The 23,324-nt window shown below is 49.7% G+C and overlaps 1 pseudogene; it reads left to right on the forward strand.

Moving 5' to 3' along the window:
• Positions 1 to 10,339: 10,339 nt before the first annotated feature.
• Positions 10,340 to 18,054, forward strand: LOC125519381 (annotated as a pseudogene).
• The last annotated feature ends 5,270 nt before the right edge of the window (positions 18,055 to 23,324 follow it).

Genomic DNA, 23,324 nt, shown 5'->3' on the forward strand with positions numbered 1-23,324 from the left:
ATGTGAATTATACAATGCTATCTTGTTGTAAAGGCATTATATATGTGAATTATGCAATGCCATGTTGTTTAGCCAATCATCATGTATGTGAATTATATCATGCTATCATTTTTTTCATATTACGTGTTCCATTTGTCAACAATGTTTTTGTATATTCAACTACTCTTCCTGTGCATCAACCATTTGAAGCGGTGATGGAAGTATCTGGAGTGAAAACAAGGTATTCAGAGCAGACAATGCTACCTGCTGAAGCAGACATCTTGCTGGTTACAGAGAGCTCCTCAGAGGAAGATTCAGAGACTGATGACCAGTCCTATTTCCCCCCTGAGGTCTATGCTCAAACTTGGCAGGGTTATATTACCCATGTCATGCATGTTGTCTTGCATTGCTTAGTTTTTACATCATATATGGATTGCCATCTGCTTACTTGCTTACTATATAAATCATATATTTGAATTATATCATGCCATCATATTTACATAGTACATACACATCATCTATCTGAATTATGGCATGGCAACCCATTTAATAAAGACATCATATAGTTATATCATCTCATCATGTTTAGTGTTTATAGTCATCATATTTTGAATTATGGCATTCTATCCGTGAATGTATGTGAATTATGGCATACCAACCTATTTAATAAACACATTATATAGTTATGTCATGTCATCCTGTTTACATAGTCTCATATTTTGAACTATGTCTTTCCATCTTTTTTAGTTAGCCATCATAATGTGAAATTGTGTCATGCTATCCTGTTTAGTAAGCCATCATATATTTGAAATTGTGTCATGCTATCATGTTTGGTTAGACAACATAAATATGAATTATTTCATGCCCTCTTTTATTCCCCACTATCCATTGCACCTGTCTATCATACAATGTCTATACTTTCAATTACTTTTCTTGTTTATCAGCCATTTGAATTGGAGAGCATGATGGCAGTATCTAAGGGAGTAACAACACGGTCTTCAGAAAAGATAGTGCTACCAGTTGATGCAGATAGAACCACGGTTGTACGTGCCCAAGGACCGGATCCACCACACATAACCCAGACTCTCGTAGATTGTACCCCTACCCAGTTGGACAGAGAACCAGCTACACCCCTTCTAACCCCAACCCCGGCAGACACTACAGGAAACAAGAGATTTGCCGTCAGTACTGTTCTTTGCCGTAAGCTTTTCATCGGGACAGACAGCAAAGACCAATTTTGCCGACAGTTGCTGATGGCAAAGAACGGCTGATGGCAAAACATACTTTGCCGTTTGTAATTAAAAAGACTGACAGCAAAGAAAATGACAGAGGGCAAAGTGCTCACTTTTCCGTCTGTAAATAAAAAAACAGACGGCAAAGTCCACTTTGCCATCTATAAATAAAAAAACATACGGCAAAGGTCTTTGCCGTCTGTGTTTCTATTTACAGACGGCAAAGTGAGCACTTTGCCGTCTGTAAATAAAAAGATAGACGGCAAAGAAGAAACACAGCACACGGATCGATCTCTTGGATCGATGACATGGCACGATCTGGGCCACCTGCACCTGCCTCTCTCTCTCACCGTGCGTGCCCCAACCCACCCACGCACGCCCCCACCCACGCACGCCCCAATGCGCTGCTGACTGGCCCACCACCACCCCGCTGGCCTGCATTATTCTCTCCTCTCGTTTGTCTCTCCCTTCTCTGCCCGCATCTTTCTCTCTCTCTCTCTCGCCCGATGGCAGCCATCGCTCGCCTCATCTCTCGCCCGCTGCCTGTGCCCGCCACCACGCGCAACCGCCGCCGAGCGCCACCCGCCTCCACGCGCCGAAGAGCGTGGCCCGCCACTGCACGCCGTCGAGCGCCGCCCGCCTCCACGCGCCGCCGAGTGTGGCCCGCCACCACACGCCGCCGAGCGCCGCCATTTGCCCGCCTCCGCCCGCGCCACCGGCGGCCACTGCCTGTGCCCGCGTCGGCGCGTTGGTGCGCCACCTAGCACCGCCCGCGTCCGCGCGTGTCGCACCACCAACCGCACCATCGAGGTCCTGCAGGCGGCTCCCTCTCTCTTCCGACGACCTCAACGTCGACCATGGGGGCGACCTCGACGATGACGCCGCGCGGACGACATCATGGGCGACCACGGGAGCGACCTCGACGATGATGGCACGCGGACGACCTCACCGACGACCACGAGGGAAGGGCCATGGCGGCGGGTGTGGGCGCAGCCGGCGGCGGGGGGGCGGAGTAGGGCGGGCGTGGGCACAATCAGCGGCGGTGCGGCCCGAACGCTAGCAGGGCGGCGGGCTCGGCCTGGCACGGCAGCAGGCGCGGCATGGCAGGGTGGCAGGCGCGCGCGTGGCCTGGAAAGGACGGGCGAGGACGGGCAGGACAGCAGCCTCGGGCAGGAACAAGTTTTTTTAAAAAAATAAAAAAAAACAGATTTGCCGTCTGTAACTTGGTTGGGCTGACGGCAAAAACGCAAATTCGGCTCACGGCAACAATGTAAACTATGTCGTCTGGCCGATAAAACATAGACGGCAAAGTGTCAGTTTAGCTGACGGTAAATATTTTGCCGTCTGTCCTATAAAATGCTGACGGCAAAGTTCTCTTTGCCGACTTATCTTTGTCGTCTGAGTTTGCCGTCTACTTTCTGACGGCAAAATCTTTGTCGTCTAGATTTAGGTCTTTGCCGTCTGTGATCTATAGACGGCATATTACTTGATTCCTGTAGTGAGATAGTAACCCAATTTCAGTTGACACACCACCGTCTCCACCACGGAGCACCCAAACACGAGCAGTTAGTAAGGGAACTGCAGTGCCCAAAGCACGAGGACCACCACTACGAATCCCAACTCAACGCTTAAAGGAGAAGAAGTTTTGTACTCAGGTCAGGTTCTGTAGCTATGGTTCATACTCCTTTGCTCTTGCATTACTGTATTTACTCATACCAACTATTTTCAAATTTGAAGGATGGAATTGAAACTCCAATGGCCCAACAGGTATGTTTTAAACCTGTTTCTTTAACTGGTTTGCTGTTGTAACCTGCTCTATGTTGAATTCAGTTTCAATTGAATAAACAGTTATGTTCTCATGTCATGCACATTACAAGTGTTGTTATTGCTCTATAGTTACCCACACTTATATTCTGTCTATTCTATTTTGTCTTGAACAAATATTCTGAACTGTGTCTCTATCTTGATTTGGCAACAAAAACTAGAATGATATAGAACATAAAGTGACCATGGTACATGGATACATGTTTGTTTCATGCTGTTATCCTGTCCACTTTACTACTGAACTCATTTACCAAAATGAGTTTCATATACAACATGGTAAACATGTGATGTGCCTGCTTGTTTCTCTTTTAGAATGCGGACAAAATATTGGAGAACAGTACCACGTTATCCAATGGTAAAGGAAGTAATGCAGATAAGGTTCAAGATAGTGAGACATCCCTGTTGGTCTCCAAGAAAGCTGATAAAAACTATCTTGACGACAGTGAGGGAACCCAAAAGTCTTGTCTTGATGTAGTGTTCGAGTTACTGGCCACTACTGCTGGCACAAGCTCTTCGAACTCGCTGCATGAATCAGTTCCTCTTCTTGAGTCTCAACTTCAAGTTGAAAGACATCGATCAGATGTGCTGCGACAGGAAGCTGAAGGACTGAGGAAGTCCCTGCAGAATTCAGATGCATATTTTGTGGTGCAACAGTAAGAGCTGGAGGATTTAAGCGCCAAACAAGAGAAAGTTAATAAGCTTGCTAAGCATCTTGCCAGCATTGTACCCAGGAGATTGTTTCTTGAGATCTTCTGAAGTGGTTTCAATTCTGGATTTGTTTTGCTGCAGCGTTTATTTGCGTTGGTCGCCAACTTTGACAACCAGTGTATATGATATGCTGCTTTGTTCCCTATATTTGCACTGGTAGCGAACTTTGATGCCCAGTGGATGTAATATGTGTAATAGTCGTGATAGCCTAGCGTTAGTTGCTTGCTTATTTATTTCCTTGTTGTCTTGTTTATTTGTTTGCTTGTAGTCATTGCAGTTCTTTTTCCACGGTTAGCTAGTGGCTGCAATAACCTATTTTCTAAAACTAGGCCACAATAACCATGGGCTAATATTTAGTGTAGTGACAATGGGCCTCCTACTGGCCGTAGAAACAGTGGGCCTTCTATGGGCCATAGAAACAATGGGCCTTCTACGGGCCGTAGAAACAATGGGCCTTCTGTGGGCCGTATCATCAATGGGCCTTATACGGGTCGTATGATCGATTGGCCAAACATGGGCCAAGCAGACCGCATTATGGCCGTAAACGGGCTAGAGTTGGAATCGTCCTTTCATGGGCCGACCATAACGGGCCATCGTTAATAGGCCGTATTTGATGACGCTATGAAAACGGCCCAACGTATTAACGCACCACAAACAGGCCGACTGTAACCACGGGCTGAATTTGGCCCACAAGCAGAAAATGACAGTAATGGGCCGTAAGTAAACGAATGCTGGAAATGAGCCCAAGAATAAATGGGCTCTGAGAAGGCCGAAAGATAACATGGGCTGGAAACGGCCCAACGGAATAACAAGCCATTAATGGGTATAAAGTGATACACTGTTCATTACGGGTCAGTTTCACCACGGGTCATTAATGGGTGTAAAGTGATACATTGTTCATTACACGCCAGTTTCACCACGGGTCGTTAATAGGCCAAGAGTTACATAGGGCCTCATATGGGCCGAAAGACGTCATGGGCCATACATGCGCCAGAAAAGAAAACGAGCTGGAATCATATTGGATGGCCCAGATGACGCTACTGGGCCTAATTCGGATAGGGCGTAACGGGCCTTGGGTTAGCGGGCTATAAATGGGCTATATGCGAACAGGCTGTTAACAGGCTTTCCATGGGCCGGCCCGCCACCTTTTGACCAAGTCAAACGGGCCAGCCTTTTCACAGGAATGGGCCTCTGTTGGGCCGTGCCACGTGTCGACATATCATGGGCTTCTGTCCCAACGATGAGCCGACACGTGTTTCCTCCAGCCAATGATGATTTTACATGTGGAAAATCCCCATTGGTCGGGGCTGTTAACGGGTTATCGAATCCAAAACCCGACCCGATAGTTTAATGGCGTTCCGTTACGGTGGATGCCACGTGTCGCTCACCCTTGACGAAAGCACTTTTGTGACGCGTGATTTATTGTCATGGAAGTGGACACTTCCATGATGATGATTTTGGTAATGTCATGGAACACTTCTATGACAGCATAGGTATAACTATCTTGATTCTATCATAAAATCGTCATGGATGTACATGCATGACAAAAAACGCGACCTACTGTGACAAACACATATCATCACGGAAGTGTATTTTTTTGTAGTGATCCGAGGAAGATACGGCGAGGGAGAGCTGCTCCGGTGGGTAAAAGAGGCAAATGGGGAGTGGATGAGCTGCGGGAGGGCTTGGGGCACACTTATATAGCCGCGGGGAGGGCTCTAGAGCACATGGACGAGCTCCCGACCAAGCTTTAATGGCGGGGCAGAGGCTGGGCATGGCGTTTGCGACGCATTTAAGGCGATCAACGACGAGGCAGCGATGCAGTGAGATGCAGTCAATCATGGGGGAAGCTCTAGGACATGGTTGGACGTCGAGCCGAGGAGGGAGGAGACGAGCACAGTGGCCGGATCGAGCCAGAGCTTGCAATGTGTGTGACGCCAGCATGATCACCACGGGCACTGGTGAAAACGGCGCGTTCTGGTCGGGCCGACCAACTCCAGTAGATAGAACGTCGTGTCCTCAGTCAAAATGAGGAAATAAATCGGCCCAGGGGCAAAGAAGAGATTTGCACTTTGCTCCAAAGTAAATCAACAGGAAGGTTCTTGTAACTTGCTGTGGTGAAACCAGCTTGGTAACATGGTAAATAATTTGTCTGGTGATGATCACACACTACGGTGATTAAGATGGCAAAGTTTCAGCTCAAGAAGGGGAGTCTAGCTAGTGGTTGCTATAGAAACCACTATAATGGCCAGAATTAGGGATTTGGATGATGCACTCACGTGGAGAGGCAAGTTGAGCTGAAATTGGTCATGGCCTAATGATTTGAAGGTATGAAGATGCTCATAAGGTTTCAGGCCATTTGGATGAGCCAAAATAACACTTACTTCATATAGCTTTGTTCTGGACAGAAACTTGGAAAAATTGCACAGGGAAAATGGGTTACCTAATTGATCTAAAACTTGGTGAAGGGAGTTGATATAGGTAGAAGCATGTCCTGGAAAAGTTTAAACTCAATTTAAGCAGTATAAAATATAGTTGCTTCACAAACTGAAAATCTGACTAGAAACTAAGATTTGGAGCTGGAGTCACATATATAAGTTACATGAGCTCAAATTTGGTGGAGAGTCATGATTTGATCATATGAAGGACCTTGAAAATTTTCAACTCATTTGGATATGTCTAGCTTATACTTCCTTCACAATCACTTCCCTCAGACAGGAACTTTGAAAATTTGCTCAGGAATATTTACTAGGAACATTGAGTTGAATTTTGGCATGAGGTAATTATTTGGATAGGCAAAGATGTCCAAGAAGTTTGGTTTGAATTGGGCAAAGCTAAATGGCACTTGCTTCACAAACTGCCATTCAGGACAAAACAGAAAAGGAATTAATTGAGCATGATGGGAAACATGGACAATGAACTATTTTGCCATAATTGAGGAAGATATGACCCAAACAATTTATGAGAATTATTTGGGAATTTTGGGAGCGACATAAATGTAGGTTGCTTCACAACCTAGGGTTTAAGGCTTGTTCCTTTATCAGAAAAGGAATATTCCCAACAAAAGAATATTGGGATAGGTCAAGGATGAAAATGACATGATCTTGGGATGATGATGAGGGTGACAAGCCACTATAAAACCTAGGAAGACATGATCTTCCCTAGTTTCAGAACCACGTAGCCACGAAAAAGCAAATCAAATCGGGAAATCCAAGAAAATCAAAGGAAAAAAGAAAAGGGCAAAAATCCAGGCTGTTACACTCCTCCACGACGGAAGCGCATCGAAGTGCTTCCGTCAGAGTGTCCGGCGCCTCCGGATTAATGGAGGTTGCCGGTGGAGTCGGCGCTCCCCCTCCTTCAAAGGGGGTTGCCCGCTCGATTCCGGAGTGTACTGGTCTCCGGTATGGTGTTCGGCTGGGGGCCAGATCGGTCATGGCCCCCGTCGTCAGTTCCCATAGGGGTTGGTTCCCCCATGATCTCGGCAGCCGAGGTGTTCTCCTCTGGCGCTGTTTGGATGGCCTCCCGCTCCTTCCCATTGTTTGGAGAGGCTTTTCGGGACAACACTTCGATGTCATCCATAATGGTTGGCGGGGAGGCACGCGGAGGCGTCTCGCTCTCCACCATCCCCGGTTCTAGAGAATACCCCGAAGATGATGATTGGGGAAGATCACGGGCCGAACTGAGGCACACAAAACAAATATGTTAGAATCGCGGTTATGAAACCAGACATACGCTTAATATCCTTGGGTACTTATGAGGCGGCCAGGGGCTTCGCTCTGGGACGCCATTCGGGGAGTGCTTCGGCATCCAAATCCGAATTGTCCAAGAGGGATGTTTTCTCCCTCTTGGACGCCTCCGCTCCTAGGTCCGTAGAGGCCGCCCTCATCTTCTCCCTCCCCTTGGGGGGGGGGATCTCTCTCTTCTTCCTCTTCCTCTTCATCTTCGTCTTCCTCATGGGAGGAGAGAGCTTCGGCGTGTCCGGACATAGTGCCCAGAACGCTTTTCGGTGGGGCCCACCTTTGGGCTCCTTGCTTTTCTTCTTGGCCTTCTTCTCTGGCATCTGATAAGGCGCCGGGATCAGCATCCTTGCTAACAGAGGAGTAGCTGGGTTTTCTAGTAGCGGCGCCGGACACCTGATCCACTCCGCCTTCGCTATCCAGCCCTGAATAAGGAATGGGTGTCTCAATATATACCCTTTGACTTATGGATCAAAATTATGGTCGGAGGCTTACCTCGGTTGCCGGATGTGCGCTGTCAAGACCAATATCTTTGGTCTTCTCCGGCCATGACTTTTCGGCTTTAAAAAGCAATTTCCAGATCTCTTTGTGTGTTGTACCGAAGAAGTGTTGCAGGGTCCGAGGGCCGTCCGGATTAAACTCCCACGTGCAGAGAGATCGGCATTGGCATGGGAGGATCTGGTGGAACAGCATCACCTGAATCACGTCGGTGGGACTAGTGTTTTTCTTTATCATACTCTTGATGTGCTTTTGCAGCGTCATCACTTCGTCGGTCGACCCCCAGTCCAGACCCTTGTTGGTCCAAGTCGCGAGCCGCATGGGAGGCCCAGATCTGAATTCAGGGGCAGCAACCCATTTGGTACCACGAGACTCGGTGATATAGAACCACTCCTGCTGCCATACCTTCATGGTCTCCACAAAGGCCCCCTTGGACCAAGTGGTGTTGAGGAGTTTGCTCACCATGGCACCGCCGCAGTCAGTGTGCTGCCCATCAACCTTCGGCTTTACATTGAAAACCTTAAGCCACAGGCCGAAGTGGGGAGGAATGCGGAGGAGCGCCTCACACACGATGAACGCCAAGATGTGAAGGAAGGAGTTTGGAGCTAGATCATGGAAATCCAGCCCATAGTAGAACATGAGTCCACGGACAAAGGGGTGAAGTGGAAACCCTAGGCCATGGAGAAAGGGGGGTGAATACAACCCTCTCGTCGGGCTTTGGCGTGTGGATGATTTGCTCTTTGGCCGGGAGCCGGTGTGCGATTTCCGCAGTCAAATACTTCGCCTCCCGGAGCTCCTTGATGTCCTTCTCTATGACGGAGGAGGCCACCCACTTGCCTTGAGAACCGGATCCAGACATGGCTGGGAGAGTTGGGCGGTGGGAATGATTGAAACTTGGGTGCTAGAGCTCAAGAACGGGAAGGCTGAGGAAGGAAGAAGGCGTGGGGTAAAAGGATGGATCTTTATACGCTTATATAGGCAGTGAATATCAAGCGCCCCCACTAGCCTTAAAACTCGCCTATTCCCAAGGGGTCGTGCGAGCAGCACGGTTGATTACCCAAACTTATATTGATGAAAATCCCGCAATAATGGGGCACGATCTCTGCTTTGACAAGACATGTCAATAGAGGTTGCGCCTCAAAACGCGAAGCGGGAGGCCGAGAAACGGTTCGAAATAAAACCAGGCCTGACATGACGTTTCGTCGAAAATGTTACATCTTATTAAATAATGTACCCTTGTGGTTGAGGGTTGTAACTATTATACAGAGTCAGATATAGTTCTTTTGTTCAGAAGACTGTTTGTATACGGAGGAGGAACCCGCCTTGCAATGCCGAAGACAATCTGAATGTCGTACATGTCGTCATTGAAGACTGGTTCAGGGGCTACCGAGGGAGTCCTGGACTAAGGGGTCCTCGGGTGTCCGGACAATTTGATATGGGCCAGACTAATGGGCCATGAAGATACAAGGCAGAAGACATTTCCCCGTGTCCGGATGGGACTCTCCTTTGCGTGGATGGCAAGCCTAGCGTTCGGATGTATAGTTTCCTTTCTCTGTAAACCGACTCTGTATAACCCTAGACCCCTCCGGTGTCTATATAAACCGAAGGGTTTAGTCCGTGGAGGCTAAGACAATTCACATAGGCTATACATCTAGGGTTTAGCCATTATGATCTCGAGGTAGATCGACTCTCGTAACCCCTATACTCATTGAATATAGTCAAGCAGGACGTAAGGGTTTTATCTTCATCAAGAGGGCCTGAACTTGGGTAAACATCGTGTCTCCCCTGTCTCCTGTTACCTTTGATCTTCAGACGCACAGTTTAGGACCCCCTACCCGAGATCGGCCGATTTTGACACCGACACGAGGCAGGCAGCAGCAACGGCGGCACTCAGCTACTCCTCAGGGAGGAGTGTTTGCTTGCTCCAAGAAACGCAGCGGTGCTGGCAAGAGGAGGAGCAACTTCGACATCCGCAAAGTCCGCTGCTACAACTGCCAAGACTACGGGCATTTCCTCAAGGGATTGCACCGCGCCCAGGAAGGAGCAGGCCCACCTCGCCGCCGCGACTGCCGCCGACGAGCTGGGGCTGCTTTGAAGATCGACATGGAGGTGCTCGAATAAACAACAAGGTTAAGGGGGTGATTGATAGAATTTACCTTGTTGTCTAGGTATCCATCATATTTATTTCATCGCATTAGTTCGTTCATGCATGTAGTTAAGTTGAAGGCTTGAGGCTGCGACAGTGAGCGTGCTTGTAGAAGTGTGAAGACGAGTACACATGCAAGCTAATATTGCCTAGTTAGTTAGTTGAGTTAGCATCAGCTGATCAGTAGCATGCATGTTGTGTAGTTTGCATGGGATATGGTTGTTAGCAACATGTGCGTACAGCTACGTGGAGTCAGAGCGCGGCCGAGTCCGGCGGCAGATCAGCGTGGAGCTAGAAGCGGATGCATTCAGTTGAGATTGCATCAAGTGTGTCGTTGTGGGCAAGCTCAAGTCTGTTGAAACTTGGATCTGGCTCAAGCCTGTACATGCAAGAATAATCAGATCAAGCAGCTGGCTTGGCCGTCGCGTCTGCATGCAACGTAGTGGGGTTAGTGGGTGCGTGTGGTTGTGTGGGTCTGGTACTTAAACCCATGTACTCAGTTCATTTCCGTTGAGAAGAAACAGAAAAAAAGGCATAAGTGTGTGCGGTGCCGCAAACCTCTCTGTATGCTCTTCTTCTACCTCCAGACATGTGTGTGCTTCCTCCTCCTTGGGCTGCGCCAACATCATCGACAGGATACTCATCTGATTGTCGCCCAAGGACGTCGGCCGCTGCCGAGCCGTCTGCACATTGTGGCGTAGTGTCACCTCCATGCCTGGATTTATGTCCGAACATCATCGCAGCCAGCCATCGCTCCCCATCATCGACGGGGACGGTCGGCCAGCCAGCCTTGTCATCGTCCGCGGTGCGCCGGTGCCGGTGCGAGAACCACGAATCAACAGCTCTGGCCTTTCGTACCGGGTTTCAAACACCGTGAAGTGATTTGTCTTCAAGGCACCTGTGATGGTTTCATCATCGTCTTGGGAAGATTGAGACGTCAATTCTACATCTTCAACCCAGTTATTCGCCAGCATGCTCTCCTACCACAGCCTCCATTTAGGCAACTCATCTACAACTACGTGCTTGGTTTCTACATGCACCATCCAACTAAAGAATACAGGATGCTTTGGGTGTCAAACTACCTTTTTGAATTCAGTTTATACGTCCTCACAGTTGGATCTGATAAGCCGAGGTACATAGTGTCAGAATGCCAACAGTCTCCTCGGCTTCCATGGAATGGAAGTTACGGGAGATGTTGCTCCGTTCACCGCCATTTCAGCACCAGGGCAATCTTTATTAAGAAAAAGGATTTCCCCCGCTTTGTATTCCAAAGCAACCAACCGATACATCCAAGGATAGGTGCTGGGGCGGAAGCAGCACATTCACATCCAAAAGAAACGAAAGAGAAACAATAAGAGAAAAGAATGCCGACAACGGCGGATCAACGGAAACGAAGAAGTTTCACGCACTGCGCCCACCGAAGATCTCCCACCAAGCTCCAAGGCTCCGAAGCACCGGTACCAATCAGCACCTCCAAGAAGGACCGCGACGAAGACGACGCTGCTGCCAAGGGTTTCCCCCGGTACACGACGAGGTGAGAGGAAGGGTCGCCCCCGACGCCCTCCAGGAAGGTCCGGCGGCACCCACTGGCGTCGCCGCGTCGGTGTCGGACAGGCCGACAGGGGTTTCCTCCGATCCCAACCTTCACCTCGGGTGCTCCAGAGCCTGTCACCAAACCGACCACCATCTTGTGCCACCATGGTCAAGAAGCCTCCACGCCGTCTCACCACGGCACCACGAGGTGAGGTCTGCACAACAAGGGATAGGAGCCGGGACTAGGGGCCGTAGCACCGTCGGCACGCGGGAGGGCACAACCTCCACCGTCAATGACGGTAGCCGACCGGACACACTAGCGGGAGCCTACCAGGCCCGTGTGCCCACAGGCCCGGCTGGGAACTCCATTCCCGGAAAGCTCCCGCCATCGCGCTGCAGCAGGCACGCCATCGGCATCGCCGCCCCCCATCCAAGCCGCTCCTCCTCCTCACCACACAGACGACGACGAAGCCCCGCCAGGGACCGGCCCGCTAGGACCCAGATGGGGCCGGGAGGGCCCAGATCTGGGTCGGGGACACGCCGCCGGCCACCGCTCGCCACCACGCCGCCCTGCTGCAAAGGGCAGCACCGCCACCGCGCCTACCGCCGGCGACCGCTGCCGGTCGCCGGGCCGCCGCCCAGCCGAGCATCACCACCGCCGTCACCAGCCCCGGGAGGGAGACGAATGCACGGGTACAGAAGGGCCCGCCGCCGCCGGCAGCACCCGGGCCAGCGCCGGGGCACCCACTGGCGGCGGCGGGGGAGAGCTCATGAGGGTGGCGGCCAAGGGAAGAGGAGGGGCGCGCCGCCCCCGGCCACCTCCCGGGGAGGGGGGGGGGGGGGGGGAGGGGGGGGGGGGGAGGGGGGGGGGGGGGGGGCGGGGGCACGCGAGCCGGCGGCCGGCGGCGGCGGGAGGGGGCTAGGGCGCCACCGGCGGCGGCGGAACCATAGCGGGAGGGAGCGGACGGCTTACAGAGTTGTCCGATGGGGCAATCTTTATTGGCGTCCTCGTTATCCTTATTGTTGAGTATATAAGGATTATTAGAAAGTATAGAATAGATTAGGATTTAGTCCTGCCTTGTCTTATACTCCAAGTTAGTCTCTATACTTCTATATATATGCCCACCAAGCTCAAGCAATACAACGAACTATTTCACTAAAACCCTTCTCTCTCTTCTAACATGGTATCATCCTAATCACGATCCAAACCCTAGCCTCCGCACCTGTGCGCCGCTACAACCTCTTGAGCATGTGTTGGTTTTCCCTTGAAGAGGAAAGGGTGATGCAGCAAAGTAGTGTAAGTATTTTTCTCTCAGTTTTTAAGAACCAAGGTATCAATCCAGTAGGTGACTACACGCAAGTCGCCTAGTACCTGCACAAACAATCAAGAATCTTGCAACCAACGCGATAAAGGGGTTGTCAATCCCTTCACGGTCACTTGCAAAAGTGAGATCTAATAAAGATAATAAGATAAATATTTTTGGTATTTTTCTTGTATAGATTGGAAAGTAAAGATTGCAAAATAAACGGTGACAGAAATTGGCAAATTGACAGGAGACTAATATGATGTAAAATGGACCTGGGGGCCATAGGTTTCACTAGTGACTTCTCTCAAGAGAGCAAATATTACGGTGGGTGAACAAATTACTGTCGAGCAATTGATAGAAAAGCGCATAGTTATGAGAATATCTAGGAATGATCATAAATATAGGCATCACGTCCGTGACAAGTAGACCGAAATGATTCTGAATCTATTACTATTACTCCACACATCGACCGCTATCCAGCATGCATCTGGAGTATTATGTTCATAAGAACGGAGTAACGCATTAGGCAAGATGACATGATGTAGAGGGATAAACTCAAGCAATATGATATAAACCCCATCTTTTTATCCTCGATGGCAACAATACAATACGTGCCTTGCTGCCCCTGCTGTCACTGGGAAAGGACACCGCAAGATTGAACCCAAAGCTAAGCACTTCTCCCATTGCAAGAAAGATCAATCTAGTAGGCCAAACCAAATTGATAATTCGAAGAGACTTGCAAAGATATCAAATCATGCATATAAGAATTCAGAGAAGAATCAAATACTGTTCATAGATAATCTTGATCATAAATCCACAATTCATCGGATCTCGACAAACACACCGCAAAAAGAATTACATCGAATAGATCTCCAAGAAGATCGAGGAGAACTTTGTATTGAGATCCAAAGAGAGAGAACAAGCCATCTAGCTAATAACTATGGACCCGAAGGTCTGTGGTACACTACTCACACATCATTGGAGAGGCTATAGTGTTGATGGAGAAGCCCTCCGTGATCGAATCCCCCTCCAGCGGAGCCCCGAAAAAGGCCCCAAGTTGGGATCTCACGGGTACAGAAGGTTGTGGCAGTGGAAAAAGTGTTTCATGGCTCTCCCCGATGGTCTCAGGGTATAAGAGTATATATAGGCGAAAGAAGTAGGTCAGTGGAGCTGCGAGGAGCCCACGAGGGTGGGGGAACGCCTGGCCCCCTAGGCACGCCCTCCTGCCTCGTGGCTTCCTCGCTGCTTTTTTGAGGTCCACTCCAAGTCTCCTGGATTGCATATGTTCCAAAAAAGATCCTCGCGGAGGTTTTGTTCCGTTTGGATTCCGTTTGATATTCCTTTTCTGCGAAACACTGAAATAGGCAAAAAAACAGCAATTTGCACTCGGCCTTCGGTTAATAGGTTAGTCCCAAAAATAATATGAAATGCATAGTAAAGCCCATTAAACATCCAAAACAGATAATATAATAGCATGGAACAATCAAAAATTATAGATACGTTGGAGAGGTATCAGCAGTCCCGGGGCGGTCGGCCTCCATGACCGCCGCCGGGGGCTGCGCCGCCCATACCTAGGGTTCGTCCGCCGCCCGTGTTGGCTGTCTGCCCTAGAGAGTCCTTTTCCCGAGCCCTTGCTCCAGATTTTTTCGCTCTCTTGCCGGTCGTTTTGATCGTTGTTGTTTTTTTTGTTTTCCTACCTAATGTTGATCGGTTTGCATCGCCCGTCCGTCGACCCCCGTGCGCCTCTACTCCAACCCCGGCGCGACCAACCGGCCTCTCCTCTGACCCGGCATCCACGTGCGCCAACGCGGACTGTCAAGGCCAGCCGCCGTTCGCGCGTCGGTCCTCCCGTCGACCTATGCCGGCCGTCACCGCCCTGCTTCGACCGGGAAACCTGCATCGCCCCGACCCGGCGGCCTCGCACCATGCGACGGCCAATCATAGTCGTCGCTCTCGCGCCGGCCCGCCCATCGATCCACGTCACCTGCCTCCGCCGCATCTGCACAACGGCCTGGCGGTCTACCTCGTCGGCCTCGTCCTTGGCTGCGTCGGGACGGCTGCATCATGCTCGTCGGGTGCCTCAACTCGGGCGCCGCTGCTCCGTTGGTCACTCGGGCCTCGCTACCCGGGTGTCGGCGTTGCTTTGGCGGCCTGAGTGCCAGTGCTGACGCGCTCGTTCGCACGTTGTCCCATGCCGTCCATCATCGCCGGCTTCATCTCGGACTCTGCCGCCATCACGCCTCCACCGAGCAGCGAACCTGACCTCACGTGCGATTGGATTGATCACCTGCCCGCCGCCGCGACCGCCTCATCTACACCGTGCGACCGACCTGGCCCGTCGATTGCGCACGCCTCCGTAGGCCCCGTGAATATTGTCCCCGAGTTCAGCGCAACCCTCCGCCTATCGAGCAACGGAATGTCGCTGTGTCGCCCCATCGGGCCGCAGCGCCGCCGCCTCATGGTTCTCCTTGCGGCTACATCGACTCGTGTGTCGCTGCTGCGTCGCCCCTACGGGCCGTAGTGCCGCGATATGCGGTCCTAGCCGCCGCCCCAAGGCCGTCCCCGCGGTTGCACCGACCCACGCTCCGCTGCTGCACCACCCCTTTGGGTCGTAGTGACGTGGCCCGCGGTCCCCACCGCCGCCCCGAGGTCTTCCTGCCGTCGCCCCAACCTGCTCACAGCCACTGCGTCGCCCCTTCGGGCCATAGCGCCGCGGCCTGCGGTCCACTCCGCCGTCACCGCGCGTCGACCTCCCATGGTATGCGTCGCGCCGTCTCCCTTGGCGTGGGAACGCTACCTTCCACGCCGGTCTTCGTCACGCTATCAGGGTTCTTCGCCTACTTCGAGCACTGCTGCCGCACTCCTAACCTAGCTGCTGCGCCGCCTCTATCTCCATAGCCGTCGCAGCCGCCCATCCACCCCCTTCGTCTTCGTCCAGCACCAGCCCATTGCCAGCGTCGATGTCATCTACCCCGACCACTTCGTCTACTCCGACCATCGTTCGTGGCATTGGCCCCGTGCCGATGGATGTCGCAATCGTCGTCGAGTTCTTCTCTACTGGCCCCTTCAACTTCTTCAACATGGCGTACAGCTCATGCAGGTCCCTCGTCTATGCATGTCCGATGCTGGCAACACCGATGCATGCCTTCGTCCACGACGTTTTCCCGGGCCTGGCAAGCCTGGTGTGGCGCTTCGTCAACTTCATCTTCGACCGTCTACGCATGCCCGGTGCTGGCAACACCGACGCGTGCCTTCGTCTACGACGTCTCCCCAGGTTTGGCAACCCCGGCGCGACGCCTCGTCAACACGGTCTTCTCCCTGGCGCACTCCTACTTCGACACCACTGCGCCCATGCTAACTCGGCGCCTCCTTGCGCCCTCGGCTCCATGGCGACTTCCTCGACACCGACTACCCTGACTCTACATCGACCACGGCATTCTTCGCATGGCTACCTTGACCACGGCTACATCGCCCACGCTCTCGACTACATCGGCAAACGGCACAAAGGGCTACCGCCTACTTGAGCAACCTCGTTGGTTTCCACTCCAGCCACGACTCCGTGATGCATCAACTGTTACAACTGTGGGGGGGGTGTCCGTCGGCTTGCCTTCGGATTCTTCTCCAGTCTCACCGTCTGCGTATCTACCGTTGTGACTGCGGGGGGATGTTGAGTATATAAGGATTATTAGGAAGTATATGATAGACTAGGATTTGGTCCTGCCTTCTCTTGTACTCCAAGTTGGTCTACTCCTATATATATGCCCACGAGGCTCAAGCAATACAACGAACTATTCCACCAAAACCCCTCTCTCCCTTCTAACACTTATGATGCCACGCAGGTTATAGGAGATGGCGAAGACATTATTATATTTGACACAGAAGTTGAATCATTCTGATGGATGCGCAGTCCAGCCCAACCGAATCATCCGGGTACGTACCATGCTGGACAGTTGTTCGACATGAAGGGGGTTCTTGCTTTCTCGGGCTTTTTGTTCAAAAACAACACCACTTTGGATGTCTGGGTGATGCAGAATTATGAGGCCAAAATTTGGACCTTTAAGTACCGGATTGACCTAACGAAAGTGGAGGCATCACAAAAGTTGAAATTAACTTCTCTCAAAAGGAAGAGGATGTCACCACTTGATACAGTGGTGATATGGTTCAATGACATGGCTGTGCTCAACGAGCATGAACTTTTGATCCAGTTTAATCATGAACACGTGTTACGCTTCGATATCGATGGCAAGTTCTTAGGTAAGGATGGCAATTTTACCCATGAACATGGATATCCAACCCGAATGGATAGGGGTTGGATATACTTTTGTGTCCATGGGTGGCGCCCAAACCCGACCCGATTGTTTGCCGGTACGGCATGGATATAATCTTATACCCGTGGGTATACCCAAATCCGACCCGATAGTATGACTTAATGAGCAAAAATGTACTATCCCTACCCCACAATTACATGTCCCACTATAATTTTACACATTGTTATCTAAAAGATGCAAAAGAAATTACACAATCCCCGTCATAAGTTTTATTAGTTGACATTCAATCCCCTCCGTAGAATACTCCAACGCCCCTTCCCTTATTTTTGTCTCGTTGTTAAATGACTCGTCATTCTGATCTGTTAGAAAAATACTAAATGAAGTTAGAATGTCAGTGAATTTGATTTACCATAAGTTAATGTATACCATAAGTGAAGCCTAGCCTACCACAAGGTGAAGAATGGAAGAGCTTATGTTAACATTGTATTATGTCTTATTTATATGTCTCGAGAGGACCCAATGGGTATCCAGTGAGTATGGATATCCATCGGGTTTGGACATGGACGCATTTTTTCACCCGTGGATTTTTTCATGGGCGGGCAAAAACTGTCTTCATGGATATGGATATGGATTTGATATTGTTCAACCAGATCCAAACCCGACCCATTGCCATCTTTATTCTTAGGAATGGTAAAGATTGGAAAGAGACAATATCGGATGATTCTTTCTGGTTATTACCTCAAAGAGAGCATAATTCCAATTCCGTCTCATGAGATGCTACAAGAAGACAAGGACCCTCCATTCTTCACAAGCCATAGCTGAACTGAATGTTCATGCCGCTTTGCATTCCCCTTGCAATGTCTATCCATTCTATCATAAACAAGCCGTGCCTCTTTTCTTTACCCCTCATTACTTACTAATACTGCTAGTAGAACATGCCATGTCATTTGGATGGTCGTAGTAGCACATTTGATTTCATCTTTGCTGCTAGCACATTCTAAACCTTTCTTTCATAGGCTAATTGTTTGATCTTTATTGTTCAGTATGCAATCTTGCCCCAACTCCTAAGTAGCGCTTTCTTATAGCTCTTGGTATCACATCAACTTTGTGCAAACATGTTTCTTGTCAGTTAATTAGCACAGATTTGTCCAGGGTTTTACGTTTTGGTGGCAGATAGAAATTTGTTAAGGATTTGCTCTCCTGGAGAAAGATAAATACGATGGTACATGGTTCATTTTTCTCCTGATAAAAAAATTGTAACTTAATTACATTGTGTCAGTTTTGCAAATTCAAGGCTGGTCACATTGCTTTTCAAGTATGAATCAGCAATATTCTCCATGTAACTAATTTTTCGGAACGAACACCTGGGACACAAAATTTACAGCACGAAAGAAACTACTATCGCTTTTGAAAAAACAAGGTGTTAACTTTGCGCTAATAATAAGTTGAATGTCTGGCGTGGTGCTATCACTTTGATGTGATTGTAACTTCTTGGTTTCTGCTAAAACATTCTACTTCAGCGAAAGAAAAGATTGTTTCACCCGCAAAAAAATAAACAAAATATTGTTGCCGATGTATTCAGGTCTCAGTTTGAGGCAAAAGCCAAGGATGCCCGGCTAATCGCTGAACTTGGAGTAAGATACGGGGAATTTCCAGGCGGGTTGTGGAAAGGAGGAGAGTTTTTTTTGGAAAATACGCAAAGCTTGCATATCTTTCATTGGTAGAAGAGTAGAATAAGAATACAAGGACTCTGGATCCAACACACGACATGAGGCCGGGAGAGAGGGGCGAGAAGGGCCTTAGGGTTGCAAACTACCACATATGGTTTATTTGGTAATTATGTTGGCCAAGCCAAAAGCACCCGCTCGCGCCCAAAGACGAGCTTCGTCCTTGATGCATGAGATGTAGGCGTGATTGGTCAAGGAGGGTTCTAGTCGGTCGAAGACGCTTCCGATGCTTCTATAGAAGCCAAGCCGTCAGAAGGAGGAGGGATGAGAGCCCTTTTCAGCAGGAGGATGGGGACATGACTAGGGTATCTTGCCACCGCTCCTGCAAGGGTGAGTTGGGGTGGGGTGGAGCAGCCGTTGAACGGCACCATGCGAGCACCTTGTGCCAAAGTTGGCGGGAGGAGCAGCTGACCAAGAGGTGATGTATGCTCTTCGGTTCTTGGTCACAGAGGGGCATCTATCCGCGTGGGGTAGACCATGGCACCCAAGTCTTTCCATGTTCTAGCATCACTCTTGGGAGGCCAGCCACATGAAGATCTTAAAACGAAGAGGCGCCCATATTTTCCAAGTGAGCTGCCAATGTGGATCTGGCGGCGAACCAACGAACATGGCGGGGTAGCAGGAGGCAGCAATGTAGACTCCGGAACTAGTCCAATGATAGACAAGCTTGCCAGCATGCAGGGAGTATGGTATGTCGGAGCAAGTGTCATAGGTCGATGTACTGAACCATGGCGACAGGGCCTAGGGCACCGTGGATGCCTTTGAACCAAGTTCGGAGATGTGGCCCATCATGGACAGTGCGGATCCTGCGGCGTCGACAAGGGACCATCATGTAGATAAGAGGGGCACGCTCAGCGATGCGGCGGCCAAACACCCAGCAGTTCATACAGAAGAGACGGGATCAGCCATCACCAAGAAGCCAGGAAGTAGACGCACGGACAATGGCCTGGACCTTCGGGTCACGTGGAAGGGGAAGGTGACTCCAGGGACGGTTTGGGTCGGTGCGTTGAAGCTAAATCCATCGGGCACACGCAGGGCCAGCCCGGAAGTCCCGAATGGCAAGGCCCCCAAGATTCAAGGGACGGCAAATGGAAGGCCGGCTAACCTTACTTGCAAATCCTAAAAAAAAAGTTAACCTTTTTTTTGCGGGCAAATCAGAGAGCTATATTAAGCAAGAGCATTCCTTGGACAATCAGCAAGAAAGCTGGTCACAAGGAAGCTAGGAGTCTCGTTGAGCCAACTGTCAGTCACATTCAATGGGCATGCATGTTTTGCACAGAGATGCGCTGGCAAGTTTGCTGACCTGCTTACATTAAGAACATCAAAAGAAATGAAACGAGTACTAATCTCTCCTATTTCTAATAAGATTGGAGCCACAATAGAATGAGAATTGTGACGAGTTTCCCAGAGCATTACCAACTCCAGACAATCCACCTCCATGATCACATGTTGGAAGCCTCGTAGAGTAGCAAATCGAACTCCTTCCCGCGGTGACAAAGCCTCAATGATAAGAGGATCATATACCCCATCAAACGGTTTGCACCATGCGCCTAGGAACGCATTAGCCGAACGAGCAACACCACCAGCGCCCCCCCCCCCCCCCCCCCCCCCCCCGTCCATCAGTGAAGTTAAGTGCGCCATCTGTGGTAACCTTTATAAACCCCACCTCAGGCGGTCGCCACCCATAACCAGGCAGGATCGAAGCCACCTTCCGGGGCAGCTGTAGAAGAGCTATCGCCTCCTTCGTGGATCGGATCGTCTCTGTAGGATCACGACCTAACTCTCCATGCTTGATCCGATTCCTAGAATGCCATATAGACCACATGATAGTTGTAATATTGGCATGGTCATCAGTTGAGAATTGTGGGCTACATGTGATATCACGCGCCCATGTCACCGGCGAGAGATTTGGTAGCCGGAGATCAAACCATGCACATGCCTCCTCCCAAAAAGGTCGGGCATGCGGACAGGAGAGTAATGCATGGTGCAAGTCCTCCTCCCCGGCGAAGCACACTTTGCAGTTGCTAACATCTGCAATATGGCGGTTCTTGAGCATGTACTCATCTGGGAGAATTCCTCGAAGTACTCTCCACCAGAAAACTCTCACTTTTGGAATAACATTTAGTTTCCATAGGGCTTTCCACATCTGCTTGTCATCCTCTGAGGTCCCGGTAGTCGTCCCTTCCTCTAGAGCTAATCGCTCTTTCTGAGTCACAAGAGCCCGGTACGCCGTCTTTACAATGTAGTTGCCCGATCTATCAAATGCCCATGCATGAAAATCAGGTCCCCCTGCCGAATAGCAATGTTAATGATGGCAGCTGCATCCGAGGCAATGAAAGTATCCCGAATCAAATCCTGTCGCCACGTCCAATTCTCTGAATCAATTAAGTCTGACACCTTCTCCACATAAGTATTCAGTGGTCTTGCTAATGGAGTCATGGAGATGGTGCCCGGGATCCATTTATCAGTCCAAACTGATATAGTGGAACCATCCCCCACTCGGGATATCAAACCGGTCTCAAGAGCCTTTCTCCCTGCCAGGATAGCCTTCCATGTAGCCGAAGCCGACTTGGGTGCTGTTGCTTGCATGAAATCTGAATCTGTGAAATAACGACCCTTTAGAACTCTTGCACATAAGGAATTTGGATTTGTCAAAAAACACCATCCGTGTTTACCCAACATAGCCAGGTTAAATTGCTGAAGATCCCTGAAACCCATTCCACCATTGCACTTGGTTGTAGCCATATCCTGCCAAGACACCCAATGCATCGACTTTTTGTCAAGAGAACTACTCCAAAAATATTCAGCCATAGGAGAAGTTATGCTCTTACAGACTTTCTTGGTCAGCAGAAAGGTACTCATAGGATACGTAGGAATAGCCTGTACCACTGTTTTCAACAAGACCTCACGACCTGCACATGCCAACAATTTCTCTGACCAACCCTGAATTTTCCCACGAGCTCGTTCACTTATATGATCAAAGGTACCACTAGTGATACGCCCAACTGCCGTAGGCAAACCCAAGTATTTCTCACTAAAGGCCTCCACTTGAATGTTCATGATGGCCTTCAAGGAGTTCCTCATTGTATCATGTATCAGGAGTATTAGATGAAAAGAAAATGGAACTCTTATCACAATTAACCCGCTGACCTGAAGCATCACCATATATCCTGAGAATCTCATTCAACCTTAAAGCACTTGCTGTTTTTGCATTGATGAAAATCAAACTGTCGTCTGCAAAAAGCAGATGTGTTACCCAAGGTGATCGGTAGCTGACACGCAAACCTCGGTCCACAGTTCCTCCATTGTAACTATTAAGCAATGGGGAAAATCCTTCCCCGCAACGCAAAGAAGGAACAAATACGGCGAGATAGGATCGCCTTCTCGAAGTCCTTTAGACGGGATGAAAAAAGGCAATAGTTCACCATTCACCCTGACTGAGAACCGCACTGAAGTCACACATTTCATAATTAACCTGACAAAAGCTATGTCAAATCCAAGTTTTGATAGTATAGCCTCCAGGTAATGCCACTCGACATGATCGTAAGCTTTCATCATATCAAGCTTGACCGCGCAAGAATAATTTTTCCCTTTCTTTCTCCTCTTCATAGTATGCACACTCTCGTATGCCACTAAAACATTATCGGTGATCAACCGACCGGGAACAAAAGCACTCTGTTCCTCGCTAATAATCTCATCCATAATACCTCTGAGTCCATTGGTGATTGCCTTGGACGCAATCTTATAAAGAACCGGACAAAGAGCAATAGGACGATACTGAGAAATAAATTGTGGGTGTTTTACCTTGGGTATGAGAATAATGGAAGTGTCATTCAAGCCCGAAGATAATTCCAAAACCATTGAGAAATTCCAAAACCGCACTAGTAACATCGCCTCCCAAAAGGCCCCAGTGCCTTTGATAGAAACCGGCTGTGTATCCACCCACTCCCAACGCCTTCGAAGGAGCCATCTGAAAAAGTGCATGCTTGACCTCCTCGGCCGTATACGGTTTTGTCAGCTCCACATTCATTGCATTTGAGACTTTGACAGGGACGTGAGCTAATAGTTCTCCCGCATTAGCAAACCCTTGGGTACGATACAGGTTGGTATAAAAATTCTGTACTTCCTTCTTATCCTCATTTTCATTAGCACAAACAGATCCATCCGCCCTCTGCAGGCCTTGTGTCTTGTTTACTCTTCTCCGTTGTCTAGCTTGAGCTTGAAAATAGGCAGTATTACGGTCACCCTGTCGGAGCCATGGGACGCGTGATCATTGCCTGAACCACACCTCCTCCTGATGTAGTGCTTCTTTCAACTTCTTGACAATGGCCAGCTCTTCAGGTGACGGACCCCGGCCAACAGACC

The sequence above is a fragment of the Triticum urartu genome, chromosome 7 (genome assembly GCF_003073215.2).
Source record: "Triticum urartu cultivar G1812 chromosome 7, Tu2.1, whole genome shotgun sequence".
In the NCBI taxonomy this organism is placed as follows: Eukaryota; Viridiplantae; Streptophyta; class Magnoliopsida; order Poales; family Poaceae; genus Triticum; species Triticum urartu.